The sequence below is a fragment of the Rhopilema esculentum genome, chromosome 15 (genome assembly GCF_057945365.1).
Source record: "Rhopilema esculentum isolate cy_ngs chromosome 15, ASM5794536v1, whole genome shotgun sequence".
In the NCBI taxonomy this organism is placed as follows: domain Eukaryota; kingdom Metazoa; phylum Cnidaria; class Scyphozoa; order Rhizostomeae; family Rhizostomatidae; genus Rhopilema; species Rhopilema esculentum.
The window spans coordinates 5,847,120-5,853,031 of record NC_142829.1 but is presented as its reverse complement, the minus strand read 5'-3'; the positions used below and the strand labels follow the sequence as shown (position 1 = coordinate 5,853,031).

The 5,912-nt window shown below is 34.2% G+C and overlaps 1 long non-coding RNA gene across 1 annotated transcript; it reads right to left on the bottom strand.

The window, feature by feature from the left end:
* Positions 1-463: 463 nt before the first annotated feature.
* On the bottom strand, positions 464-5,039 carry LOC148958452 (uncharacterized). The gene is made up of 3 exons (XR_016144633.1): positions 4,277-5,039; positions 3,505-3,558; positions 464-3,375 (listed from the first exon to the last, which is right to left on the bottom strand). It is a non-coding gene; the product is annotated as an uncharacterized LOC148958452 (long non-coding RNA).
* Positions 5,040-5,912: the final 873 nt, after the last annotated feature.

The following is a 5,912-nucleotide window of genomic DNA, read 5'->3' as shown; positions in this document are numbered from 1 at the left end:
ATTCAGTTAAAAGGCTTGTCAGGAATGATCAGGACAGAACGTTGAAAGGATGTTTGAAAATTGAAATCTGCTTTTTAGTTAAGGAAGGATTTGTGCGTCAGGTTGAAAAAAATACCAAACTTTCCAACAATTGTACAATAACTTATAAACCAGCAGTATCATACTGTTGACTCTCGTAATAGTGGAGAGCCTCAACGCTTCAGAACAAGGATAAAAAAGAATATAACGAGCTATCATGGAAACATTTTATCGTGGAAAAATTTATATTTTCTTCTCCGTACAGAAACAATCTACATCATTCCTCTGTTTATTCGCAGACAAAAGAAACATAGAGAACGGGAGGACTGTAGCCTCTCTTGACAAACAACATTTATCGCAGTTCTGACTCCATTCGGGAAGTTCTCTCTAAGAAAACAATAATATTCGGGAAAGATCGTTACTAAACTTCCTGAGCAATTCTTTTAGGCCTACGTATTTATCAAAAGAATTGCAAACCTTGAAATACTCAAATCTCAGTGAGTAAGACGATTATTGTATTAAATACTACCATAATCATATTTTAATTAATATTTTATGCAAATTCATAACATTAAACCCTAATTAAAATTGCAGCAAGGTTTACTTGAGGCCTGATTATATATATACATGCTATAGAAGATGCAATTAAAAGGTAACGAGAAAGTGACCTCAGACAATGAACTAAGAGCATGGAGATTAATTACGTACTAAAAATTAACAAGACTGCGATACGTCTTTTTTATTCTTGTTCAAAGCCATTTATCATAGTCGACTTATTAATGTTTGGTATTTAAATTACTTGCTTATCTTAGAATACACTCATTTTTTTATAGAAACAAAGGTCGATGTTGAGTACTCCAGTTTCTTAGTGTTCTGGAAATTTCAATACTCACTGTTTCTTACGAGTTTCTTAATTATGATGTCATGAATGATGTTATGAAATGTTCGTGACCATTTTTTATCACGTCAAGAGATCCGCTTCCATTCTGACGCTGTATTTAGACGTGGGAAGTATATTTTTATCCCTTGTGTCTTAATTTCAAGGCCATCAGGGCAACCATGTTTTTGGATTTTACAAAATTTCGTTGTTCTCAAATTTACCACGATTCAATAGTTTCTTGATAATTTTGCTTCGAGTACCGAAGTTTCTTATTTTTTTCTGACTGTCCATTACTCGTTTCTTATAGCCAGTTTCTTATAAAAAATGAGTGTAATCAACCAGTACGGCGAGAAAAAGACATGGTACAATTGGTACGTGGATCCTTTGGTATAATTGGTACATTCATGTCAAGAGAAGTCGAAAAATACTATTACAATGTCTTTTTATATCGCCGCACTGTTTATTTATTTGATTATCAAGGTGCGCTTCCCAAAGTCAGAATCTTTCATTTTAGTATATTGTCATTATTTTGTTAAAGCATCGCACTGTACTAGCATACTCGTGTGGAGCTTCACAGAAAATCTCTTTATAAAAGTTTCATGGGTTTGTGCTTCATTGGTAGTTTATTTCATATGGATGATCGTGTATAAATTTACTTATGTACGTATAAACTAGTGATAAAGATTCAGGACAAAATATGCTTATATTTCTCGCTAAAGTGCTGCATATAGGAACTTGTAGAGTTTTTTATATTTTTCACTTTTAATTTCCTTCCTCACATACTTATCGGTTTGCTGGTAAAAAGTAGGTTGGTCACACTTGAGGCTTGTTATTGGCATTAGATACAGTGTTCGTTGGTGCATTATTAGTTGTATAAAGAAAGAAATACAAAGTTAACTAATGGGTTAACATGTGTATGGAGGAAATTAGAGAGGCATGGTAAATACGTATTTACGTCTCGTTATTTGAAGTCTTTTTAACATGAAGATGAAGTTTAGTAGCTAGTGTTTATCGGTGAAATTACTGCCACGAAGTAAGTAGCTACATTGCTATCATCATATTTAATGTTAGTGGTGATTTAAAGGATCATTTATCACTGCTCAGAGACTTGTCTTCCGTGAAAAATTCCCCTTAAAGTAGCCATTTCAAACAAGTCTAAAAGCGAAATCTGCCTTCCAAGAAATTTGCACAAGAAAATGGATGGAGGATGAATGCATGATGTTCAGCTTACGAGTTCTTGTTCTAATCTCATGTTAAAGTTTGAAAATACGTCAAGCTTTTAATGATAATGATAAAATAATTGTCCCTTTATGTCACTCAGTTTCTATATTCAGTACGAATTGAAAATACCTGCACTAAAGCTATTTTGTTGATTCCTCCAGTTCTAATTTTCGTAAGAAACACAATGTTGAACGCCTTTCTGAGAAATTTTATACATTTTAATGTATTACAGAGAGGAATATGATGCGGTTCCAAATCATGTTGAATTTATTCTGAATTTTTTTAAAATGTAAATATGCAATGAGATCCTATTTAAGTGAATCTACTGCCACGCACAAACACGAAAGATTTTCCGCAAATGTTGAGTACCGAACTCTTATTAGCATAACGAAGAATTTCTGTTATAGAAAGATGCACAAGCACATGCACAAGCACCTCGAGCAAAAACACAAGTCCTGTTATAGAAAGATATAAGAGAAGTTGCCTTACTGATACTGAGTTCAGTTTTTGTGGTTCCATTACATGCCTCTGCGTAGCTTCAGTATAAACAACAACAACAGCCACGTAAGCAACATGAGGACAAACGCTAGCCCTTTCCCCATTAGCAAAAATTGTGTAGTTTTACCGCACAGGGGTAGCAGAAGTCTTAAGGTGCTTGAATGATGAAGTAATAAGTGGCAAATCTTTGTCTTCTAAATCATTTTTCTTTGATATTTCTTTGTTATGTTCCTTTCCAAAATCTGTGTTTTAGCTAGTTTTTTAGGCTTTCAGAATATAATGGCGAAATAAATTTAGATGATTATTATAGCAAAATCAAATTAAATGACAAACTGCGAAAAGTAAATCAAAATTTGATTAAAATCATCTTCTGAAACATAGCAGGTGTCACCTCGACATCCTGAAAGTAAGGTACGATGAAGTGTATGCGTTTATGCATGATTGATTTAATATTTTAAAACGCTTGCAGAAAGAAAGAACTTCTTCCACATCTTTCTTGAAGAAAGCTTGATTGGGTCAAGATTTATTAAAAATAAATGTTTCCAAAGAAGGACACCTCTGAGACGGCTTTCGTGATGAGGTTTGAGGTCCAGTTTGGGTGTAGAGTTCTCTTAAATAAGTTACTTTTCCAAGGGAAAAACAGGCGCTTCCTCTGCTTTCTCTCCAGCTACTTCACTGTTCCTATACCTCAAAAGCAAGCTGACTGTCCTATGCTCACCCAAATTGGATTTTTTCTTGTTCCGGACTACCCATTGATACTAATACAGATGACAAAAGGTTACCTTCCAGACGCTTAAAAGCTTCTCTCCCTGTCGAAAGCATAAGCAATTATAATCTGCAGCTTTCCTTGAATTATTGTTTATTAAATAAAAAATAACATTACATACCTCCTGTGTCGCATTTTCAGTTGTGACAAAGTCGGCTTCGAAGGGCGTTGGTAACTGAGTAAAAACAAGCTAAGATTTTAAAAACTTAGATTTATCATCATTCCACACAGTTTTTAACGAATAATCATCTCTTATAATTTGCTATTTGCATGGTTTGTTATTCTACATATATTGACTGTTTTTAGATAACCTGGAGTTAAAGGACCAAGAAAAACATTCCATTTTATCATCTGACACTCTTATCATCTCATTTTAGCAAAATTATGCTTTTACAAAAGTGTTATGAAGTAGCTTTGCAATGCCCGAGTATCACGATTATTGCGATCACCAGTGAACATTGGCTTTTGATTGGCTGCTTCAGACAATAGAAATCACTCCACTCACATTATAAAGGTTGTCAATTTTTTCTATGATTAGGCGTTCAGTGTAATTCAAAAACAAATTAAATGTAGTACTTGTATTCCAGTTTCTACATTTTTATAAGTGATGCTGACATTTGCCGCTTATTTTTAACACTCTAACATTGAAACAAAAGGCACACTAACTTTCGATTAACTGAATCTTCTAGTTTGAACTCTTGACGATCGGCCCAACAAGCGCTAGCGACATTTCCTTGTTTCCGTCAAAAGGCTTTTGTTTCTGCTTCAAAAGAGTGAAGGCTTTTCCTTTTTAGCTGCAGTCCGATAATAAAGGCAATACTGAACAGAGCTTCATTTCCTCTAACAGTTTGGTGATACAAAAGTGGGTAAAGAGAAAAGGTATACACAATTACCTGGTATAAGTGCTCACAAAGTTAAGATGATGGCCAGTCCTTTATTTTCCTATCATTTTCCAGTTCTTGGTTAGTGAATGCTAAACGTCCGATGGCCTGTTGATTCCAGATGAATAGAAATAGGCATACTTTCAAAAGCGTATGATATGCTTTTGTCAGTACGTAAGGGATTTTGATCTGCTTTGGTAATCGTGAAAAAATCGAAAGACTTAATACCTTTGATAATTGCATACATGTTTTGCTGTAGTAAAGCCAAATAGTTTTCATTGAGACGAACACAATATCCTTTGAAGCAGTACATCCTGCAAGGTGAGACAGATGTCGAAGGACATCAAGACAATGAAGGGGCTGACTGTGGAGTTTTTGGCAGCATGTTGCTTCTTGCTTTTGGTTCAGCGATCAATATCTGAGTTCAGCATCCATCGCCATTTCTAATGAAGACTTGTGAGAGCAATTGAAATTTTGGACTGTTGTGCACACAAGAGTTTGAAAAACCGGGCATGGTAGGATAAAGTTTGGCAACTATGGTATAACAACGAGGTCTTACTGAAATACTTTGACGCAACATAAAGCATGATTATAAGTATCAAGAATGCGCAGCAGACACTTTGCTTGTGCGTGAGCAAATACCTCATTTTAGCTTAAAGAGCATTGGCATTTTCCCCCGAATTCTGTGCGTCTTCAATTAGAAACACATTCTTACGTCCAGGGGGTAACTGAGGCATTAATAAATATACAGTATAAATACATAAATGAATAAATAAATAAATAAATAAATAAATGAATAAATGAATAAATGAATAAATGAATAAATGAATAAATGAATAAATGAATAAATAAATACAAAAGATAAAGAAATAAAATAGATGAGAAACCCGAGTTAAGTATAATGATCCATCACATGCGGAATAATTAAAACAATTATGGCCTGAAGGATCAGTACTGGCATTAAAGAAAATATCCTTACAATATTATTTCAAAGACTTTGAATTTCTCCAAAGAGGCTGAAATCTTGCATTTTCCAATGCGCCTATTTGAAATATATAAATTTGTGACAACATAAATATATATTATTTCTGATTTCAAAATCATTAACGCGAACAATGGCACTCAATAGGTCATTTAAATTGCCTGAATGGTTGAATCAAGAAAGCACAATAATGAAACATTTTTGCGGTTGAATTTGGATGACGACTGGTGAAAATCACTAATTATTTAAAATATTCTATTTACACCAATTATAATTTGAATATTCAATTGTTAAATTATGCATTTGATGGCCATTGCAAGTCTACAAAATTTCGCTGTCAGCCGAAAACATCATAAATTTTGCATACATAAGTCTGTCCATCTAAAGAAATAGACAATACTGGGTAGTCAAGGCGTTAGGCGGAAAACCTCAGCGAAAACCTACCTGGAAATCACAAAGTCGTTTCCATACTTAAACCAACGCCTTTCGACGTTTTGAAGAAGCCCCATTGAGAAGGCTGCTTTTAATTCTGATGAGTAAGTGCTCCAACAGCTTAAAACCAAAGATCATCTTATGTTGAGTAGGGCACCTAAACTACCCAGTTTTTCTTGCTGGGCGACTCATTATCTCGTTGAAATTCACATTTCTCCTTAATTAAGATTTGCA